Here is a 25,348-nt window from a genome sequence, read left to right on the forward strand (position 1 = left end):
CGCAGTTTGTGAGTTTGAGCCCGGTGTCAGGCTCTGTGCTAACAGCTCAGAGCCTGGAGCCTGCTTCAGATTCTGTGTCCCTGCCCCTCCCATGCTCATGCTCTGTCTCTATCTGTCTCTTAATAATAAAATAAAACATTAAAAAAATTGAAAAAAAATTTATGGTTAAAGATTGTTATGGTTAGTAGAGAGATCATCATTTTAAATCTGTGTGAATACAAACTATTCCTCTGGTAAGTGACAGCCAACTCAAACTAGTATTGGGGGGAAAAGTATTTTATTGAATAACAAAACTGAAAAGTATGGAGGCAGGCTGGCCAGATGTAGCTGAATTCAGGTACCAAAATAATTATGCCCATTCTTGTCATTTTTCTCTCATTCTCTCTCCAAACCACAATTTCACAGCTCTTCTTTCTTTGTGTTGGATTTAGTCTTAAGCAGATTCTCTCCACCTGGTGGGAGAAATGGTCACTGGCAGCTTTATGCCTTCATGATTATTTCAGTTTATATATTTTGAAAATTTAAAAAGGCTCGCTTTCCCCTGGTTTCATACGGTTTACATATACACAAGTGTTCTAATCTTGCTTAGTTTACATGTTCAATCAGGGACTCACCTTGCATGGGGATATAGAAAACTCTGCAGGCCCTGCAGTAGGGAAGCTGGTGGCCATGTGACTGACAGTGCCTCTGGGACAGTTTGGGGGAGGGGCAATTCTCTAAGGAAAAGCATCCTGGGAAGACAAAAAGAGGTTGTTGGTCTCACAAGTCTTTGGTTTTATGGATAAAGAATACTGAATTAAAGCCTACAGAGAATAAGTGACTTGCCCATAAGTAAAGAGCTGCTGATAATCTACAGGAAAATTTCAGGTTTCATGACTCTTCCCATTACACTATGCTCTTCCTAACAATAAGGAGAGAACAATACACAGATACTGAGAAGGGGCACAGCAAAGTGGTGAATGCAGAAGCCAGGCACCCTGGTGTCATCCCGATGCTTACCTCTTGCCAGCTCTGTGTCCTTGAAAAGACAACTAACCCTTCTGTGCCTTAGTGTCCTCATCTGCAAAATGGGGGAGAATGGTGCCTAGCTCATTGTGTTGTTGTGAGGAACAAATGAGTTAATAAATGTAAAGCATTTAAAACAATGCTTGGAACAGAAGTATACAAGGCTTAGTTCTTTTTATTATTAAACACTTAGCAAAAGCAAAATACTTTGCATACATATTATGACATGTGATCTTCACGCAAACTTAATAGGGTAGACATGATCATCCTCACTTGGTAGGAAAGAGCGAGTTCCCGAGAGATTAAGCACCTTGCTCAAGATTATATAGTTCAGTAAGAGCCAGAGTTTGAACTTCCATCTGTCTGACAACAAAGCCTATGTTTTTATATACTAAGTGATATACAAAATAGGTTCAGAGAAATTGCTAGGAGTCTAAGGGAGATGGCTCAGCTTCTGACAGACTGTATTTCAATAATGCACTTTAGCAAATATTTATTTGAGCACCTACCCTATCCAAATACAGCAGTAAACATAATTGATAGCAGCTTGTTAACTTCAAATGTGAAAAGGAGTAATTGACCAATTTGGACAAAAGGCTCTAGATGGGGAGATAAAAGCAAAGGAAAGGGATATGGTATAAGAGAAGTGATCTGGGATTGTGGTCTACTTTGAGTTACAGGACGCTATATGTAGGGCACTAGATTGAAAACTAGATACTATAATACTGTGGAGTTATCTGAGATGAGGTGCTAAAGAGAGGCTCCGATGCAATAAAACCAGAAGATGGTGACTGAGAAAAATGGAAGAAGGAGCACAATAATGGCAAAACGCACATACATATGCGCATGCATACACACACACACAGACACACACACATACAAGAAAAATCTTCCTGTACCCTGCAAATTGCAATGATTAACCAGCTTATTGGTTGACTAAGCCAGTTAACCAGTTTATTCAATGATAAGCCTGTTTAATAAGAATGAGAACATTGACATATATTATTTTTTTGGTAATGTTGCAAGCTTTTCCCAAAGCAATTCACTTTTGATGCCATTTTCATTTCTAGAATCATACATTTCTTGGGGCGCCTGGGTGGCTCAGTCGGTTAAGCGGCTGACTTCAGCTCAGGTCATGATCTCGCGGTCAGTGAGTTCGAGCCCCGCGTTGGGCTCTGTGCTGACAGCTCAGAGCCTGGAGCCTGTTTCAGATTCTGTGTCTCCCTCTCTCTGACCCTCCCCCGTTCATGCTCTGTCTCTCTCTGTCTCAAAAATAAATAAATGTTAAAAAAGTTAAAAAAAAAGAATCATACGTTTCTTTAATTTTTTCAAACATTTTATTTAGTTTTGCTTTTCTCATGGACAAGAGTTTGGACTATCCCTAAAGTATCTGCAATACCTATTTATAATGTTTTTGTCATAAATAAGAATGAGTAGGTTTTGCCATATGTAAAAGTGGGGCGCCAAGGTGGCTCAGCTGGTTGGGTGTCCAACTCGATTTCACCTCAGGTGATCTGATGGTTTGTGGGATCAAGCCCTCCATCGGGCGCTGTGTTAACAGTGCAGAGCCTGCTTGGGATTCTCTCTCTACCTCTAAATAAATAAATTAAACAAACAAACAAACAAACAAATAAATGAATAAATGATTTTTTTAAGTGCAGGAACAAGTTGACAACTTTAAATGTATTCTATTAATTAAAGGTTGCTAGGTCTTGTGACCGTACAAAAGAGAAAATGGATGTTGTTAACATGTTGAGCTCTTGTCCTCATTTATCAATAGTCAGTTTTCATATACTAACAATATAGGTCTAAATATGAGAATATCATGCACCAGTGCACTCAGTTTTTTTTTTCTTTCATTTGTGACATTTCATGAGAATATTTAATCTAGAACAATTCCAGGACATTTTGCAAATGAGAAAAACTGAAACTTAACAGAGACTAAATGACTCACTTCAGGTCACGCAACTGGTAAGTGGCAGAGTCTGAACCAAGACCCAGTTTCTCTGACACCCTGGCCCCACCATGCAGCTGTCCAGTTTTATCAGCAAACCCTCATTTTTGACATCAAGTACTTAAATATTTTTACATATTTAACATTAACACGAAGTCCGACAGAAAGATCTACATAACTGCTACTCAGAGTAGTCTGTATTTGAACTGTTTATTACCAGAGCTCCAGGGATAATCAAGAAAGTCTTGCCACATAAAAAACATCAGGTGAGCTAAACAGTGTACTTAGCAACTTGTTTAATTGACATTCTGGCTCCAACTCCTTATCTCATCCTGAATTACCAACAAACAGTTGTAGCACCCATATAGGTCCTTAAACCCCAGGTTGAGTGACACTGATGTAGTAAATTCTCGTAGAGTTAACCTGGAAATCTGGGTACACTAAAGCTTTTGCAATATGTGGACAAGGAGGAAAATGCCCAAATAACTAGTATAAATTGTGACGCCAAAAGTTTTAGTCACAGGGACTGACACTCACCTAGACAATAAAGGGATTTTTCTCTTTGTATTGAAGAAGCACGCATATTCTAGGAATGAGGTTAATTTTGTTTCTCATCTTCACCCAGAAAGCCTCCTTCCCTACCAGCTTCCTCTTCCCTCCTGCCACTGCTAGACACCTTTCATACAAGTGCACCAACAGCCAGGGGATCCAGAGAAAAAGGAAACAGTTTTGCCTCGGCAAGGTGTCACTTACAATTTTGAGGTTAGCTTCCAAGAGGATGTAGGAGAGAAGGTTTCATGCCAAACAAAAAATTCTGCTTGAGGATTTTATTCTCTTTCCTCTTATGAAAGTTCCTGTATAATAAACAGAGAACGTACCAAGTTCACCCAGCCCTAATTACCATTGAGCGAAGATATATAAGATAAGGAATATTTAGAGCTAATTATAAGAATTTATCCTTTGTCTACCTGAATCCAGGACATTCTATCAATTCATTTAAAAAACAAGAACAAAAACAAAAACACAAAACAAAACAAAACAAAAAAACAAATACAAGTTAAACACCTAGCTGAATTCTTCTTTGGAGGGGTCTATAAAAACCTCAAGTATATTCTTAAATTATATGTGATTATGCTAAGAAACCTTTGAGGATTCTATAAGAACTTTGTTTTGATCCATTTAAAACATGGCATATCGTTTTAGGGAATTCCTAAAAAGTGCATTTTGATACAACATAAAATCAAATCTGTCTTCCCCCAAATCTTATTCGACTATTGCCCAGTTGCCATTTTATACATTGCTAAGACAAATGCTCAAGGCTAAATTTTACCTCATTGAGAACATGTACTTTTACAAGATAATAAAAACAGCCACAAAATTGGGGGGCCCCAATCACAGAAGAAACAAGAGCTACACTTAAGGAAGGGATGGTGGTTAAGGCCTCCTCTGCTTGTGATAAATTAACATAGATGCTGAATCTAAATTACTATCAAACTGCTAATATATCACTGACCAAAAATTACTTGTAAGGGATGATCTCCTAATTTAATATTTGCTTTATATATCAATTTATTTAGAACTATTAATTATTAGATTGAAAATGAGCGGGACCCGTACAAAATCTTCTTTGTTTTGATATTAGGATTAATTTCAAACAGGTCCGTTTATAACTTCTTAATCAAGAATGAAGATTCGGTGGGATGCCTGGGTGGCTCAGTCAGTTATGCGTCTAACTTTGGTTCAGGTCATGATCTCGCAGTATGTGAGTTCGAGCCCCACATAGGGCTCTGTGCTGACAGCTAGGAGCCTGGAGCCTGCTTGGGATTCTGTTTCTCCTTCTCTCTCTGCCCCTCCCCAATTCATGCTGTCTCTCTCTTTCTTTCAACAATAAACACTTTTAAAAAATTTTTAAAAAAGGAATGAAGATTTAGTAATAAAATGACATTATTTCTTTTGCCAACACTTCAGAGTTCAATACATATAAGTTCTGATATTTTTCACAATAGAAAAAGAAAAGTGGAGTATAGTTGAGTGAATTACGGTATAGACCCAATAGCATACTATACAGGTATAAGATTATACTCATGCTTAATAAGGAAGAATGTGAAAAAATCATGTTAATTAAAAAAGATACTAACTAGTATATCTACTACATTAAAACATCACGAATGCTAAATGTTTATTTCAGGTTGATGAGATTTGATTATTTTTGATTTTCCTTTTTGACATGTGCTTTGTAAATTGTAACAGGTAATGTAAATTGAAAGATAATATATATATTATCTTGGGGTGCCTGGGTGGCTCAGTTGGGTGACCAACTCGATTTCCACTGGAGTCGTGATCTCATGGTTCGTGAGATCAAGCCCCACATCAGGCTCTGTGCAGACCACATGAAGCCTGCTTGGGATTTCTCTCTCTCTCTCTCTCTCTCTCTCTCTCTCTTTCTCAAAAGAAATAAACTTTAAAAAAGAGGGATAATATATATTATCTTAACAAATGGATTAACTAACAAAATTGACTTAAATATATTTTAGCCTAACATTTTCTCAATAAAATGGAATAGCAATTTGAAAATAAATGTGTTTGGCTTAAGCACATTTTCTAATGAAGCTGTGATATATTTAAATTTAGTGGCCATGTTATGGTCAACACCAGAGTACAAAGTTTCTATGAATAAAAGAAAAGAGCACTTTTTAATAACAGTGGTGTTCCAGTTCTAGAATAATGTTTCAATTATTTCACTGAAAGTAGCATATTCTCTATTCAGCCTTCACTCTGCCCAGATAAACAGGCTGATTAATGAAAACCCCACCCAAACTGCCCCATCATTAATAGATACATTTTAAATATACCTATTGAGGACCACAAAAATCATCAACTTTTACATCTCTCCTTGTAAACCTAAATCTATTTTCCTAAGCATGCTTGTAAAAGAGCAAAGCAGAGCTACCAAATATTCATTCCAGAAAACAAAGCCCATGAAGAGTGTAATTATTTTGTTCTTTCTTTAAATCTCCTTGCCAAGAATCCAAACTGGATTAAGTATTCAACACCAAGAGATTAAAGATGTATATCCCTGTAGCTACCACTGCACACATCTCCACATAATCACTAGGATTAACTTTCCAAGGAAATAGATCAAAGCTTTATTTCCTTGTGGGTATCTGATAATAAAAGCCAAAGCGAAATCAAATTCTCATCACTTCTGCATCTATCCTTAAGCTACTGGTTCAAGAATAATCAGAATATGTAAAAGATAAGGTCTGTGAAAGAAAAAAAACTATTTCACATTTAACATGATGGTAACACTAGACAAACAACAACAAAAAATAAACAGAAAATCATTTGTAAGTTTTCAGAGCATGATAATAACAATAACAATAATAATAACAATAATTCATAAATGGTGAGTCTTTGATAAAAGGTAAATGAGAATGAAATCATATCATAATAAATGCCAATGTAAACTACAAATAAATCAGCCCAGCTATTCTATATTTTTTCTTGGCAATAAATTATGATGAATCTTTGCAATTGGTATCCAACTTTGCAGAAACATTGCTATAAACTAGACTATATGATATTTACATTTCTAGCCCAAGTTAAGAAATTTGGCTGGTAAATTAAATAATGTGGGTATTATGCAAGTACAAATCAATGGACTTATTGTACTTATTGGTAAACACCTGGAATATCTTTAAATATATTTTATAGTTTATATATTTATCTCAAAATATTTTATATATTTTATGTATAAGTATATACATTATGTAACCAAGCTCTAGAGTGGAGGTTTACTTTGACTAGTCTGTATTTGTACTCCTGGATTCTACCTCTGCCCTAGTACTTGAGGGAGGTCCACAGAGAATTCAGAGGGGAAGAATCTGGCCTTTTGTCATTAATATTCCTGTATGTCCACCAGAAAAACCAGAGCTTTCTGCTGTTAAGCACATCGTAAACATTAATCCACATTTGATGAATCAGCCTTCTGTTACATATTAAGGAATAGATTTATTTTTCCATTGTTTCAATTCCCTACTCGAAACGCTTTTATCAGCAACATTTGTGAGCAGTAACAAAAATATACCAATATCGAACAGACAGAAATATTCCAGGAAGAAACTCCTAAGCAGACAATTGTTTCCTCTGGGTATATTTAGAGACTCTGACTCTTCAAAAGATTTATCTTTTGCATAGACTAAACATTCTAACTCTGTAAAAAAAAAAAAAATGACTTTTTCTTTCCAAAATCCCCTTTAAAGCTTGGAAACATTAGGACCAACATTTACGAAATTATGAGGTCTTGTGAAACAACAGGAAAATTCTTCAAACTTTGGCTATATTTTTATCTGAATCTAATTAAAAGATGGTGAAAAACTATCAACACAAACCCATTTTGGATGAAAAATAGTGTTTTTATAGTAATGTTATTGTAATGGTCCTTTATAAGCTTGTAATGATACTTTTCACTAATGCTTTGACATCCAGAACAGCTATTCAATCACTTGTTTTCTGCAATACAGTAATTATATATTTAGTTAAACTTCCAAATGTCTTATTTACTAATGTTTAAATTTCTCTCATATTAATCAGCCTATTGTTTATCAATTTAAAATGTATAAAAATTAACATTACTAGAGAAAAGTAATACATTTCTCTTTTTCTAGAGATATCATTAACTTTTTCATGCTAGTGAGGAGCATACAAAAATGTATTTCTCTCATAAACTTTGTAAGATAAAAATGTGATCTAACTGCCTCTTAGAAAATAAGTTTACATTGCTGTAAACTGTAACTGCCAGTCTGGGGACAAAGCAAAGAGAAATTCGATTATTTGCAACACCACTAAATTCTTATAAGAAAAATATACATAATCAGTTTGTGGTTCATGGTTTCTCAAATTATAAGTTAATAAATGAAGGCACGTTCTCAGGTTTCAACATGGTGATCCACACTGCAAGATCATGGAGAGTAACATGGCCTCTGGGCAGCATCTCGTTTACTAGGAAGTTTAACCACATGATCAAGGAATCATAAGGTTGATCTCTGAGGAAAGCAAATCATTCAATTTCTCAGTACCCAGAAAAGAAGGGAGGCATTTGGCTTCTCTCTCGGATTTGATCTATGTCTTATTTCTCTGCTATTGGCTTGAGGTAGCAACTTGCTGGAAAATAGAAGCTTAAAAAAAGGTAATCATACAGAACTACGTCAATATGCTAAAGGAATAAGAAACAAAAATGATGCTAAAATTCTCACTTCCTATGGGGGCTTGACGCGGGGGAAGTGCAGTAAAAAGGCACAAAAGTCTCCAGACGTATCTTTTATGTTAGCAATTCACACCCTGTACTTCCTGCCTTCTCCAGCCAATAATTCTCTCTACCCTCCTTAAAGTCTAGATTTTTATGGAGAAAATAGCAAAGTCAGAAAACATCTCTCCAGAAAGGAAAAAAGTCTTCCAATCTCCGTGATCTTGCCTCTGTAACAATGAACAGTTCAATCATTCGCCAGTTTAATTTCATGAAGGACAGATTTCCATTGCTGGACAAACCAACAACACCAGCAGCATCAATAGTGACAGTTACCATCACTGAGAGCTTACTGTGTCCGAGGCACTGGTATCCACTTCTCTCCGTTATCTCATTTCATCTCCAACAAGCCAACAGTGCAAATCATGTAACGTCTCTTTATAGCTGAATATCCAGAGACTTGGTAGAGTTAGACAACTTTCCAATATTGCAGCTGACATTTTGCAGAGGTCATTGTACCCAGTGGCGTGACACTATTGTCACTCAACTATTCTCTTGAAGTAGTCACTTTTATATCCATTAAACATATGGGACAAAAAATGATCACCTGTAGATTTTGTCATAAGCATCTATCATTTATTCAGATTTAAAAACCACACACACACACACACACACACACACAAAGCTCACACATACACACACTCAACTTTGTGTACTAACTTTTGCTTGATTACTCCTCACTGTGCCTTTTGGATAGGTACTTTCAGAATCATAGCACAATTCCCCTATGTGTTTAAAAGAACATTTTATTTGTGATAGATATTTTTATGTTATTCAAAGAAATGCTTCCAAGTCACTGTTTTCACATTGCCTTTTCCCATTTTCCAAATCAGCTCACCTTTGTGTATGCCCTTATAACCGTGTCATTAGCCATAATAATGATTGATCTATCCTCCTTCTAGCATTTAGCCATCTGTGCAAGCAAAACTTTCAACCCAGACATTTTAAGCATTAAACATATACTGGACCTTTGTTCAATAGATCTTTCATAAATCCCCAGCCCCCAACCCCCAGCCCCAGAGAGTAAGAAAAGTCAGGTCATGAGCAGGAAGTAATGGAGACAAGGCAGCTTCTGAGCTGAAGCTCAGACTCAAGGCTGGTTTATTGTTGTCATGACTACGGGCCCTGCATGCCTACAGTCACTGGTTTCTGAAAAGAATGATGCAGTGTCTAGCCTTCCAGCTGGACACATAAACCAAATTAGCCCGCCATGCCTCTACCTGCTTTGTGGTTATTAGTGAAAAGAGCAATATATCACACAATCAGTCATGCAGCAGTTAAGCTCTGCACACACTGCTTTCTCAGATCTGTAACTCATTTTTTTTTTGGTTCCCCAGAATAATAGCCTGAAACCTGGGAGGGGGGAGGGGAGATTCAATGTAATTTTTATAGATATTTTAAATTATTGAATGAAATATAAACCAGAAAGCAACGTATAATGTTCTTGCATCCTAACACTACGCCAGTTTTTAATCACACAAATAGTAAAAGCGTTTCTCAAATTCTCTGTTACAGAGCTCAAAACTTCGTTGATTTACAGAAGAATTTGTTTTTAAATGAAGAGGTGTTTCAGGAAGGAGAAGCCTGGCTTGCCTGCTCCAGATGTGAAATGAGAGCCTTGAATGCTGAATTCTACTCCTTGCTCTCCAAGTGATTAATTGGATGACCTAGAGGAAGTAATTCAACCCAGCCGTGTAAAAAGAAAATATGCACTTACCCACTAGAACAGGGTGTCTGAGTTGGATCCACACCTGTGCCACTGACATCACTGCTTCATCAAAAAAGCTATTAAGACCCACTCTCTTGCTCATACCTTTCCCCTCAGTCTCTCCTCACTTGTCTCCACCTCTTGCTTTAAACTCTTCAAGTCTTATCACTTCCATAAATAATTTAGAGGCCCTGCCTCCACCTGGTTGTGTTATACTCTGTCTACTGAAAGAAAGCTCAAAACTATGACGTAGGTCCACTCTGCATTGGCACCACTTTCTCCCTAACCCAACCCAACCCTGAAGGGCTCCTTTTCCAGGCACCGGGTATTTTTATGCTGACACACGGCTGTTTGGGGTTTCACTCCCTAATATCCAACTTACCCTCTCTAAGCAGGTATCTGTGGTCTAAAATTTCCCTACGTACTCTCTCCTTCCTCTTGTCAACAGTCAGTTTTTATCATTTCTTCCTATTTAATATTCTTTGTGAGGATGAACTCTGGCGAAACGCAGTGGTTTAATTTTCTGCACAATCTGTATCAACCTTCCCATTTGCAGGCAGTCTTATTCCTGGCTGACCTTTCCAATGTTCTCAAGATCTCCACACCCTCTTGTGTGAGCCCTGTGTGGGCCCTGTGTGGGGCCCTTGAGATGGATAGTCTATCAGTCAATCTCACCATATGCTAAGAAAGATATGAGAGTGGTTAATTTTTTTTAATTTTTTAAATAATTTTAGTCAAATTAAATTTCTGCTGATAAATGAGAATAAAAATCATTTTATCACCATTATCAGCGCCAACACACCATCCACATCAGTATCCCTGGGGGTGTAATAGGCTTCCAATACTCCATAGCTGTGCAAACATTGAGAAGCTGTGATTCTGTGGGTTCCTTCCGGCAACTAAATCATTAGGGGTACAGTTCTTCAAGCCTCTTCCTTCATATTAAGGTGGGAGTAGGTAGGTGGGGTGGTCTATACTGTGTCTAGAAACTTCCATCCTCTATTTTGCTACATCGTCTCCTCACTTCCTGGTTGCTCTGGATTCCACCTGTGAGAATATAGTATCTGATGCCCAAAAATCCATTCTTAATGCCTTGTACCATGTGGAATATAGGCAAGCCACTATCAACATCTGAGCAATCCACATACCTCAGCAAAATGCTTTTCTCTTTTCCACTCTGGCCAATCAACTTTCCTTTCCAACACTCTGTACATCTAAGAGAGCAGAAAGACACTTGACACGCCAGAGTTAGCCTCTATGGAACCGTCCTCTTGTCGTCACAGAGAAATTGTTACCTTGTTATTATTGTTGCTGCTGTGGTTGGTTTCTCTTGGCTCCCTTCCCTGCAGGTCTCAGACACAGAAAATGAGGCCAGAAACTTTAAGCATTTCCTCAAGGCATCCGATTGCCCTTCATCTACATGTCCATACTCTTCAAATCAAGCTACTGCATTCCATCTCTCCCTCTCTCTCTCATTCTCTGGTTAAAAACTGAGTCATTTCCCAACAGCTCTGGGATCTTACTCCCATAGTGCCAAGCCAGACAAAGCCAGTCATTTGTTTTTCCTGTCAAACTGTTACCAGACCCAAGATATGTGATATAAACCTAAACTGCAGGGTACACAGTTCAGACTTTTATTTGGGGACCTAATGTGACAGGAAGGATTAATTGTAGCTAGGTGGAGTGGAAAGAACACCAGAAGAGTCAGAAAACCTGGGTTTTCCTGCCAATTCTGTTCATAACCTTACATTCGAGCCAACTCATTTCACTATTGCTGTTTCTTAATCCAAAATTGAGACTTTTCCCTAAAACCTCCAAAATACTTTGAATCAGATAAATTATTTACAAAATGAGGATAAATATATTCTCCTTCTTACCTTAGAAGACTTATAGGATGATCAGATTAATTATCTGTGTGATAACTAATGAAAGTTACTGAGCCTCTCATGATCTCAGATCACAAATTTGGGGAAAAAAGGAGAATGGAAATACACTGTGATGGCCAAGATTTCTTCCTAACCTACAATTCTGTGATTCAATTAAAGTAATAAATATGGAAGCACTTGGAAATTTATACCAGTATTATTACAAATAGGCATAGCATGTTTTTATTTTGAATTGACTAAATGTCTCAGAAATCATCTATGTGGAGTATAAAACCAAATTTTCAGCTTTTAAAGTATATTTTTAAAAAATATTCTGTGGTTCCTTCTTTGGATCGTGGTCATTCCCATTTTTGGGGAATGAAGATCTAAATTTTTTCAAATTTTAACAATGCCTATAATTTTTCGAAAGAAGATGTGCATCTAGCACCATTTGATATTTCTGGAGCATTTATATTTTCGAGGTTCTTACAGGCATAAATTAGATATTCTTCACATAAACTTCATATAGTTACTCTTGTTGTGTGATGAGGGAACTGGAATGTAGAAGTGAATTGCCCAACATCACAAAGCAAAACAGTGAAGACGAGATCGCGAGAGTGTCAGACTCTCAGTGCTGTGCGAAAAACTGGGTCAGGTCTTCCCACTACAAATTTCTGTGATTCAGTTTCTTTCTACCATATGACATACTCATCAACAAAAACAAACCACCACATTTACTGCTTAAGTTTTAATGTCTAATGTTGTTCTTACATATAAATGTAAGATGTAAGTGTTATCCTTTCATTTGCATTTAAGAATACACTTTAATTCTGAAGTCAATTTAAAACTTTACTTTAGAATCAGCTCTTTTTTTTCAGGGGCACCTAGGTGGCTTAGTCTGTTAAGCATCTGACTCTTGATCTCAGCTCAGGTGTTGGTCTCAGGGTCATGAGTTCAAGCCCCACATTGGGTTCCACGCTGGGCATGAAGTCTATTTAAAAAAAATCAACTTCTATTTTCTTCAGTTTTCATTTTAATTCCAGTTAGTCACATACACTGTTATGTTAGTTTCAGGTGTACAACATAGTGATTCAACACTTCATACATCACCCTGTGCTCATCACAACAAGTGCACTCCTTAATCTCTATCACCTATTTAATCCATCTCCCCACCCACCTCCCCTCCAGGAACCATCAGTTTGTTCCCTATAGTTAAGAGTCTGTTTCTTGGTTTGCCCCTGTCTTTTTTGTTTTGCTCATTTGTTTATCAACTCTTGACTTATTTATGTAGCTGGTATGTTAAACAAGCACAATGTATAAGATGTATTTAAAATTCTCATTTTTGTAGGGTTTCCCTCTGTCCTATATTTCTGCTCTATAGAGGAAAGTTTTAGGTTGTTTTACTTTGTTTTGATTTGCTTAGTTTAGTTCATTTTTTTTTATTGGTGGCAGTGGGGTGCATAGGGAAATGTTTTTGTTTTACCATTAGATCAACACTCGGCAGTGTCTTATCTTTCCTGGTCACATGGAGGCAATAAATAGCCCTAGGATCACATTAAGTTGCCAATATAATCTAAATTCAGTCATTATATTATCTAGTCTCAGATAATCCAAAATATTAACATCATTAGATGCCATCACTTCCTTCTTGCCGGCCAAGATTTTCCAGGAGGAGGGCAGAGGTGTAGCAAAGAAGGAATAGGAGAAGTGAATCCTTACTTGATTGGTACCTCACCTCACTCTCTGGGATTGGTAGATATTTCTAGCTGAAGCTCCAGAGTCATTCTCAGAGCTCATTGGAAGCTCCCACACTAGGTCCCTTGCTTTAGTTAGAATTGTTTATGCTGTGCTAACAAATAACCATGCACCCAAATCATTGGCTCAAGACAACAAAATTTATTTTCTGCTCACTCACCATGTACCTCGTGAGTGGGTGGGTAAACACGCAGAGATTTAGGTTAATGAAGGCTCCACATCACAACACATTCCTCTGAGATCAAGGCAGCAGAGAAAAGGGCACAGGAGCAAGCACTGGCTCTTAACAACGTTTGCCTTACAACACTCTATTCACCTTCTATTGGCCACACTGAGTTCAATAGGGCAGGAATTTACAATCCTCCTGCAAGGACAGGCACTGAAAATGGGTAAACAGGACTGCAGATGATCACACTGTCTGGCTTAAACTCTTATGTAATGGGGGTAAGTCTTCAGCAAGACATCCCCAATCCTCCCTACACCTCTGATTTTCCAATGGTCAACCCACACAAACTCACTTTTGTGGCCTTTCACCCTGTGGCAGCAACAACTTCAGGCCAAAATTTCTATCAGTGACTCTAACCTGTTCCCTGCATTTCAGGTACCTTTGACCAGCCATTTTAGAGGACCACCATTAATACCCCAAATAGCAACAACTTTCTCTTTCAACCTGTCCTCACACCAGCAGAGCTTACCAGGAAACAGGCAGCACAAACATCCCCACTGTTTCAGGGATCACACACTATGTGGCGAAAGATGCAGATTTACAACAAGGCTACAGCTCTCCCCAAAGAAATCTTGCAAATCCTCCTCTCCTTTCTACTTTGTCTAGACTTTTATATTCACACAACATCTAAGAGGATTAAAAATGGTGGAACCAGTTCTTAATATTTTTCTTTGACAATTTTGTGTATGGTCTGTCTCTCACTCACTTTGGTGTCTGATATCTTGATTCCTCTATGAAAATTTCCATATTAACACTCCACCCTACCCTTTATCCTTACTTTGGGATTATATGGCTCACAATGATTTTTAGTGTTCATGTTTGAATTATAAAACCCACACCCATTTTTTCTGTGATAAAATTCCTATGGCACCCATTCAGCGACTAGTGTAGATACTTGTCCCAGATTGCATAGTATCTGGTTCTCCTGGTCTCATTGAGTCATTGAGGGATATTGATGCGACCTCATCTGCACCAATAAGAGTTCTTCTTTATAGAGGGAAAAGAGAAATATGTGTCCCCCTCCTCAGATTTCTAAAGGATAAATAATATTTACTCCTCATAAGAAGGCAGTGTTGGAGGGAGCACTCTTACCATGCCTCCAAACCACAGAAGGTATGGCTAATTTAATTTGTCAGAACTTGACATTCATTGGCCATATGGAGGGATGACTGCTTTTCAGAGTAAGCAATAAATTCCTATGCCTCATCATGTTGCCTGTTTTATTGGATCTCTAAGAAACAGAATGGTCTCTTTTTCTTCTCCTTTATGCCATACAAAGTTAGGGCCCCTAAGATCTACTTTCTACAGATAAGGCTACCCAAACTATCCCCCCCTTTCTCTCATTTCTGTCAGCCAAAGAGTGTCTGAAGTGGGCCTCCAATGTTCTGTGAAGTTGGGTAGATATGCAGACTGTAGAAGCATTCTGTAGAAGCATAGGTGGTTATAAGACAAAGTTGAGGCAGGTGTAAGCCTACTCTATAATTAATCCATTGTTTGGGGTGGTTGACTTTATGCACTGAGCCCAGTTGTCCTAACAGTTGTTACTGTTTATCCTCTTTCAGTTAGAACCCAGGAAAATAAGACGTATAAGTAACTGGCTCAGGAAACTTTTAGCATTAGAGAATTTACTTTCTTCTCAGAATTATTTTCTTCTCAGATTATGGAGCTGGAGGAATGTAAATTTGAAGTTCCTACCACACATGGAGAAAATCCATCTGCATTAGTAAAAAAATAGATCCAACGCAGAGAGAGGAAGAGTCTCAAGGGTGATAATCTCCATGGTCTCTATCAACCTCAAGGCCAGTTGTATGACTATGCTAACTACATTTGGGTTACAAGAACCAATAAACTACCCTTACTTGCCCATGCTAATTTGAGTTGGGCATTTTGACACTAGCAATTGAAAAAAAAATCCTGATGGATACAATTGTTGACTATTTCTTTTCTTTTTAATCACTGACTATTTCTTAAGACTATCAACCACTTCTCTTTCAGCAACCTACTCTATGGTCCAGTGTACTGCAGATCTAATAAGAATATCTTTTAGAGCCAAACTAACTGGGAAGGACATGTACTCACCATTACCAAATACTTGTTAATTGATATTTTCTAACTACTGATAAAATAGAATAAGTAAATGTACATACTTTGAAAAAGAAATAAAAACACATAAGAGGAAGACTCCACCAAAAAACTATTAGAACTGATAAATGAATTCTTTGGAGAAGTGTCTATTCATGTTGCTTGCCCATTTCTTCACTGGATTATTTGTTTTTTGTGTGTTGAGTTTGATAAGTTCTTTGTAGATTTTGGATACTAACCCTTTATCTGATGTCATTTGCATGTATCTTCTCCCATTCTGTCGGTTGCCTTTTAGTTTTGCAACCAACACATGAAAAAATGCTCAACATCACTCATCATCAAGGAAATACAAATCAAAACCACAATGAGATACCACCTTACACCTGTCAGAATGGCTAACATTCACAACTCAGGCAACAACAGATGTTGGCGAAGATGCGGAGAAAGAGGATCTCTTTTGCATTGTTGGTGGGAATGCAAGCTGGTGCAGCCACTCTGGAAAACAGTATGGAGGTTCCTCAAGAAACTAAAAATAGAACTACCCTACGGCCTAGCAATTGCACTACTAGGCATTTATCCACGGGATACAGGTGTGGTGTTTCGAAGGGACACATGCACCCCCATGTTTAGAGCAGCACTATTAACAATAGCCAAAGTATGGAAAGAACCCATATGTCCATCAACAGATGAATGGATAAAGAAGATGTGATATATACATACAATGGAGTATTACTTGGCAATCAAAAAGAATGAAATCTTGCCATTTGCAACTACGTGGATGGAACTGGAAGGTATTATGCTAAGTGAAATTAGTCAGTCAGAGAAAGATAAAAATCATATGACTTCACTCATATGAGGACTTTAAGAGACAAAACAGATGAACGTAAGAGAAGGGAAACAAAAATAACATAAAAATAGGGAGGGGGACAAAACAGAAGAGACTCACAAATATGGAGAACAAACTGAGGGTTGCTGGAGGGGTTGTGGGAGGGGGGATGGGCTAAATGGGTAAGGGGCATTAAGGAATCTACTCCTGAAATCATTGTTTTACTATATGCTAACTAATTTGGATGTAAATTTTAAAAAAGAAAAAATAAAGTTAAAAAAAAAGAACCGATAAATAAATTCAGTAAAGTCGCAGTATGCAAAATCAATATGCAGTAATCTGTTGTATTTCTATATACTAACAATGAAGCAACAGAAAGAGAAATTAAGAAAACAACCCCATTTATTTTTTTTATTAAAAAGATTTTTTTAGATGTTTATTTATTTTCGACAGAGACAGAGACAGAATGTGAGTGGATTAGGGGCAGAGAGAGAGGGAGACAAAGAATCCAAAGCAGGCTGTAGGCTCTGAGACATCAGCACAGAGCCTGACACAGGGCTTGAACTCAGGAGCCGTGATATCATGACCTGACTGAAGTCGGACACTCAACTGACTTGAGCCACCCAGGTGCCCCTTAAAACAATCCCATTTATAATTGCATCAAAAATAATAAAATACCCAGGAATAAACCTAACCTAACAGGTAAAAGACCTGTACTCTGAAAACTATGAAACATTGATGAAGGAAATTGAAAAAGACACAAAGAAATGGAAAGACATTCCATGCTCATGGATTGGAAGAACAAATATTGTTAAAATGCCCATACTACCCAAAGCAATCTCTAGATTTAATGCAATCCCTATCAAAATACCGATAGCATTTTTCACACAACTAAAACAAACAATTCTAAAATTTGATTGGAACTACACAAGGCCCTGAATAGCCAAAACAATCTTGAAAAAGAAAAGCAAAGCTGGAGGTATCACAATTCAAGACTTCAGGCTATATTACAAAGCTGTAGCAATCAAAACAGTGTATAGTACTCACACAAGAATAAACATATATCAATGGAACAGAATAAAAAACCCAGAAATAAACCCACATTTATATGGTCAATTAATCTTTGACAAAGCAGGAAAGAATATACAATGGGGAAAAGACAAATGGTGTTGGGAAAACTGGTCAGCTGCATGCAAAAGAATGAAACTGGACCACTTTCTTACATCATACACAAAAATAAACTCAAAGTGGATTAAAGAGTCCAATGTGATACCTGAAACCATAAAAGTCCTTGAAGAGAGCACATGGAGTAAGAAGAGAGCACATGGAATAATGTTTCTGATGTCAGCTGTAGCAACATTTTTCTAGATATGTCTCCTTAGGCAAGGGAAATTAAAGCAAAAATAACTATTGGGACTAAATCAAAATAAAAAGCTTCTGCACAGTGAAGGCAACAATCAACAAAACTAAAAGGCAACCTATAGAATGGGAGCAGGTATTTGTGACTGACATATCTGATAAAGGGTTAGTATCCAAAATATATAAAGAATTTATACAATTCAACACCCAAAAGCCAAGTAATCCATTTAAAAAATGGGCAGAAATCATGAATAGATATTTCTCCCAAGTAACCATCCAGTTGGCCAATAGACACAAAAAGATGCTGAACATCACTAATCATCAGGGCTATGTAAATCAAAACTACAATGAGATATCACTTCACACATGTCAGAAGGTCTAAAATCAACAACACAAGCAACAACAAGTGTTGGCAAGGGTGTGAAAAGAAAGGACCCCTCATGCATTGTTGGTGGGAATACAAACTAATGCACGCACTGTGGGAAACAGTATGGAGGTCCCTTAAAAAGTTAAAAATAGAACTACTCTATGAGCCAGTCATCTCACTACTGAATTTTTACCCAAAAAATACAAAAACACTAAATCAAAGGAATACATTCACCTGTATGTTTTTTTGCATCATTATTTACAAAAACCAAATTATGGAAGTATATATATATATATATATATATATGTATATGTATATGTATATGTATATATATATATATATATACACATATATATGTATATATACACACAAATACGTATATATATGTGCATATATACATATATATATATACACACACACACATATACTTCATTATATATATAATGGAATATCATTTAGCTATAAAAAAGAATGAAATCTTGCCATGTGCAACAACACGGATGGAACTAGAGAGTATGATGCTAAGCAGCAAATACCATATGACTTCACTCATATGTGAAATTTAAGAAGCAAAACAAATGAGCAAAGGAAAAAAAGAGAGAGATACAAACCAAGAAACAGACTCTTAACTGTAGAGAGAAAACTGATGGTTACTGAGGGGAGGTGGGCAGGGGGATGGATTAAACAGGTGATGAGGATCAAGGAGTGCACTTGTCATGATGAGCACTGCGTGATGTATGGAATTGTGGAATCACGATATTGTACACCTGAAACTAATATAACACTGTATGTTAACTATACTGCAATTAAAAACAAAGTAAAAAACACACACAGTAAGATTTACCATCTAGCCCATAGTTGTGACCCATATCACCAGCACTCAACAATTTTTTGGCTTCGTTATTCCCTTTACCATATTTACTTTTGGAAAAAAAAAAAAGTTTGTAGTTTATGTCAGCTGTTAAACTACAGACAAAGACCATATATATTAAAGCATCTTTTTTTCTAAGTGTTCACAAGCAAGAAAAGAAATCTTACTATGAGGAAGGATAGAATCATATGCACCTTTAGTTACCATAGAGAATTATTTTATAATCCATTCAGAATGGTTTACCTCCTTTATGGTACAGCCCCCTGTGTAAATCATAAAACCACTATATTTGGTGAACGAAATGAGAAATTTTTAGGGTTATTAGCACATTGAATTTTTATCACAAGGAAAACCTGTATAAAGTTATATAGCTTAGATCTTTCTATTATTCTGATGCACTGAGAAAATATGTAGTATGTGCTATTCCAACCTGATACTAGGGAGACAAAAGTTGTAAGTCAGGGAATAGGGGGAGGTGTACCCCAGGACATATAGATATTATTGTAAAGTAGATGTTTAGATGTGGGAGAGGTATTGAAGAAAATGAGTTTCTGTAGCTCTATTTGTTTATTTTCACACTAGCTGAAAAGTGTGCTATATATGAAATATATAAAGGAGGTCACAGCCACAAAGCTTCAATGCTTTAATAAAAACTGCCTAAAAAGTGGAAGCATCCTGTAAAAAAACATTACTGTGGGTTGCAGGTGCTAATTCTACCTCAATACCAAAAAAGAAAAATAATTTTAAAAAATAACATGTATACAATATACCAATGACATTCTAATGGCTGTATTTCCCTGAAAGTGCTTTTAAGCACCTATTGCCCTGCCGTGTATGTTGTTGTTGTTGTTGTTGTTCTGAATGCATGAAATGAGTAAATCATTTAACAGAAATAAGCTGGAAGTTTACTCTATTTTATTACATAGTGTATGCTATATAAATGCTAAGTTGTATTATTTTAAAAACGAGAAAAAGCACCTAGGCTGTTGGAGACAGCACTTACCTGACAAGTAACAAGGCTCTCTTCTTAACCCCACTCTCTGCTCTCTGCTTTGTTTCTGTGACATACCTGCATGTGTGCTTTAAGAGGCAACAGAATGCAGGAGTGAAAATGCTAGAATTTTAGGTCCACCACGTACGTAATGGGTTCTAGTAACTGCCCTGAAATTTTGTTGTGAAAAATATGCCTATTTTTCAGTCACTTGATTTTAAAAACAATAAAGATGAAATGATCTGGCTTTTACTTTCCATATTCTTAGTAATTCCTACTTTTTGTGAAATATGATCTTAGTCATATAAAGGAGATTGAAGTTAGGGGTCACTTAAAGTCCTTGAAAAGATGTAGTTCTTATAAAGATCCCAAGACCAGTAAGGCTTCCTTAAGTAAAAAGAGAAAACAAAACAAAAGAAAACACTAAAAATATTAACAGAACTTAACTTGAGTTCTGAAAAAAAACCACAATAGTATATTAAACATCTCATATATTCACCAGATCTTTATTAGAATTAAGACCTCAGAACAAAAGAAAATTTATATCATATGTGGGTGGATTGGAGTATGTCAGCAGCCAGTTTAAGTTTTTTCTTTCTTTTTTATTATTTATTTTATCTTCTGCACCAGGAGAGGAGACAAAATTGCACTGAAATTGTACCTTAATCCAACCTAATTCCCTTTCTTTGCCAGTAAACTGTATTAATTGGTTTTCTGAACCCTAAATATTAGGACTACTAAGTGGAAAGTAATTTGCTGTAAGCCTTCTAAACACTGTGGTTGTCTCCAGTGCACCATGAGGCTGTCTGTACTCTGAACACAGCCTGTAAAATTCATCCTATCCTGGCCAAGATCGAAGGCATGATTAGCAAGTGGGGGTGACTTTTAATGAAAAATAAAAACCAAATACACTAGGCTCTACAATATTAATATTAATATTAATATTAATATTAATATTAATTGGTCTTAGTGCGAATATACTCTACTTTGCCACTCTGAGAGCACATAATTAACCTTTCTGCTGTGGATGAACAGATGAATTCGCATCTACTGATTTAAAGAGAATGAGTGTGGAGCACCGCAGCCAGCAATGGTATCCACAGCTGCCTTAATTCATTGTTTATGTTTTCTATAGACTTAAAACAGTTTGAAATAGTCTCACAGACTATACCTGAAGGAGACTCATTAAATAATATTAAAGCATTTATTGGAGACACAGGGATCTGTTGGGCCTATCTCCAGGGACAAAGGTGCTAAAAGGTATCATTTTTGCTCATTGCCACTGAGCCGGTTGGTTTGTCTTGCCCTCTCCTGCCACCACCAGCTGCCCCACTGAGGCAAGCAGGCTTGTCCAGCCCTTAGGATCTCCCACAGTCTTGGGAAAGTCAGCAAGCTTTCCCTGCTTTGTACACTCCTATGGCTCCACTGCAGTTGATGGGCTCACCCTTTCTCCAAGCCCTCCTGTAGCCCCACCACAAATAGAAAAACTGCCCTGGCTCCGGGTTCCCCCACAGCCTGGTCAAGCCCTGCCAAACTGGTGCATATAGTCTACACAGGGGATGTCCTTTAAACATCTGGTTTTAGTGGCCAGGGGAACCTGTATTTCTAGGTCCCATGGGACTGAAATGGGCATGGCACAGACAGTAGACTGAAACACAGCTCCAGACTTCCTGTGAGAATGGCCTATTTACTTGTCTTGGAGGTTCAGCCTGAGGGGCAGGCTTCATGTTTACCACACACCTAGAGACTATTGAGGAGCTCTCAGGGAATGTAGGCTGGGGCACTTATCTTTGCATTCTCTCTTGGCCTTGTTACCACTGTCTGGTACCTCCCAGAAAGTACCATATACATATGTCTGGAGCCCTGAGTTTTGCAAATGTTACCAAGGGAACACCTCTAAACTGCCTCATCTGGAGGCCAGCAGGAGTTAACAACTGTGGTCCCACAGAGCTGTGTCTATTTGCATACTTTAAAGGCTGCTGCCTGAGGGTCTCACTTCCAAGAAGACTGCATCTAGGGGCTGATTGAAATCTCTCTCTTTGGAACACTCACATGGCTTGGCACAACCTCAAATAGGACCTGTCAAGAATCAATCAGACTGCTTAGACAATCAAAAAAGTTTGAGAGACAACCAAGAACTGGGGCAAGGTTGTATGACACGATTCATCACTAACACAAGGCTATTTCTTCAACACTGGGATAGGTAGCTATTTCACCTAATACATAGAAAGAAACACAGAGAGATAAGGAAAATGAGGAAACAGAGATATATGTTCCCAATAGAAAAACAACATAAAACTCCAGAAAAATACCTTAATCAAAGATAAGTAATTCACCTGATAAAGAGTTCAAAGTAATGATTATAAAGATGCTCACTAAACTTGGGAGAAGAATGGATGAATACAATGAGAACTTCAATAAAGGGATAAAAAATATATAAGAAAATACCCAAACAGAAGTCACAAAGCTGAAGAATACAATAATGGAACTAAAAAAATATGCTAGAGCAGTTCAACAACAGACTAGATGAAGCAGAAGAACAAATCAGCAACCAAGAAGAAAAGGCAGTGGGACTCACATAAAGAGAATAAAAAAGAGAAAAAAAAGAATTCTATAAAATTAAGATAGTTTAAGGGACTTATGAAACAACATCAAACAGAATAATATTCGCATTATAGGGATGCCCAAAGAAAGAGAGAGAAAAGGGCAGAAAATTATTTGAAGAAATAATGGCTAAAAACTTCCCTAACTTGGGGAAAGAAACAAACATCCAGGTCCAGGAAGCAAAGAGAGTTCCAATACGATGATATCACAGAGGTCCACATCAAGACACATTATAATTTAAAAGTTAAAGATAAAAAGAAAATCTTAAAAGCAGCATGAGTAAAACAACTTGTTACATATAAGGGAATCCCCATAAGACTATCAGATGATTTTTCAATAAAAACTTTTTAGGACAGAAGGGAGTAGCATGATATAATCAAAGTGCCAAAAGGAAAAAAAAAAAAAAACCAACAAAAACATACAATCAAGAATACTCTACCACCAGTAAGGTTATCATTCAGAACTGAAGGAGAAATAATTTCCCAGACAAGCCAAAGCTAGAGGAGTTCAACACCACTAACCTAGCCTTAAATAAATGTTAAGGGGACATCTTTAAGCTGAAATGAAAAACTACTAATTAGTGAAAAGATACTACATGAAAATAAAAATCTCACTGATAAAGGCAAAAATATTGTAAAGGTAATGGATTAACCATTTAAAAAGCTAGTACAGAGGTTAAAAGACAAAAGTAACAAAATTAATTATGACTCCAATAACTAGTCAAAAGATACATAAAATAAAAAATGTAAACTACGACATTAAAAACATTAAGCATTGTGTGGAAGAAGAGATACAAATACTGAGTTTTTATACTGCATTAAAACTTAAGTTGCTATCAATTTAAAAAAGACTGCTATCTATATAGGCAGTTATATGTAAACCTCTTGGTAACCAAAGAGCAAAAACCTACAGTATATACACAAAAGAAAATGAGAAAAACATCTAAATAAAACACTAAAGATAGTCATCAAATCACAATGGAAGAGAGCAAGAGGAGAAGAAAGAAACAGAAGAACTCTAAGAAAGAGCAAGAACAATTAATAAAATGGCAGTAAGCACATATCTATAAATAATTACCTTAATATAATGGACTAAAATCTCTAAACAAAAGACAGAGTGGCTGAATAGATGATAAAAAAAAAAAGACTCCTCTATATTTTGCCTACAAGAGACTCGCTTCAGAACTAAGGACACACACAGACTGAAAGTGAAGGGATGTAAAAAGATACCCGAAGAAAATGGAAACAAAAAGAAATCTGGTGTAGCTATATTTATAACATACAAAATAGACTGTAAACAAGACTGTAACAAAAGACAAAAAGGGGCACTATAAAAAGATAAAGGGATTAATCCATCAAGAAAATAGAACATTTGTAAATATTTATGCACTCAACATAGAAGGACCTAAATATATAAAGCAAATATTAATAGGCCTAAAGAGAAAAAATACAGCAATATAATAACAGTACGGGGTATAAGGGTTTTAATACCCCTGTTACATCAATGGATAGATTATGCAGACAGAAAATCAATAAGGAAACGTCGACCTTAAATGACACATTAGAGAAGATGCACTTTATGGATATATATATAGAACATTGCATCCAAAAACAACACAATACACATTCCTTTCAAGTTCACATGTAACATCTCTAGGATAGATCACATATTCGGCTATAAAACAAGCCACAATAAATTTAAGAAGATTGAACTCATATCAAGATCACATGATCATATCTAATCACATTGATACAAAACTAGAAATCAAGTACAAGAAGAAACCTGTAAAACTCACAAATGTATGGTGATTCAACAACATGCTGTTAAACAACAAATGGGCCAATGAAGAAATCACAGGGAAAATAAAATACCTTGAGATGAATGAAAATGTAAATTCAATATTCCAAAATCAATGGGATGTAGCAAAAGTAGTTGTAAGAAGGAAGTTTGTAGTGATACAAACCTACCTCAAGACATAAGGAAAATCAAACTCTATGCCTAAAGGCACTAGAAAACCAAGAACAAATACAGCCCAAAGTTAGTAGAAGAAAGGAAATAATAAAGGTCAGAGCAGAAATAAATGAAATAGAGACTTAAAATATAGAAAATATCAATAAAACCAAGAGCCGGTTCTTTTAAAAGATAAACAAAATGGACAAAGCTTTAGCTACATTCTCTATCAAGAGAGAGAGCAATCAAACAAATAAAATCAGAGATTAAAAAGGAAAAACTACAATTGATACCACAGAAATACAAAGGATCATAAGGCTTCTTGAACAATTTTACATCAACAAACTGGACAGCCTAGAAGAAATGAATAAATTCCTAGAAACATATACTCTTCTAAGAATGAATCAGGAAGAAAAAAGAAAATGTAAATAGACTGACCGAGTAATCAAAAAACTAACAAGAAACAAAAGTCTAGGACCA

At 36.6% G+C, this 25,348-nt stretch overlaps 1 long non-coding RNA gene across 1 annotated transcript; it reads right to left on the reverse strand.

Annotated features, from left to right (window-relative positions):
• Positions 1-200: 200 nt before the first annotated feature.
• Positions 201-1,062, reverse strand: LOC131483979 (uncharacterized). Its single transcript, XR_009247970.1, has 3 exons — positions 1,000-1,062; positions 615-731; positions 201-452 (listed from the first exon to the last, which is right to left on the reverse strand). It is a non-coding gene; the product is annotated as an uncharacterized LOC131483979 (long non-coding RNA).
• Positions 1,063-25,348: the final 24,286 nt, after the last annotated feature.

This window comes from Neofelis nebulosa, chromosome 8 (genome assembly GCF_028018385.1).
Source record: "Neofelis nebulosa isolate mNeoNeb1 chromosome 8, mNeoNeb1.pri, whole genome shotgun sequence".
Taxonomy (NCBI): Eukaryota; Metazoa; Chordata; class Mammalia; order Carnivora; family Felidae; genus Neofelis; species Neofelis nebulosa.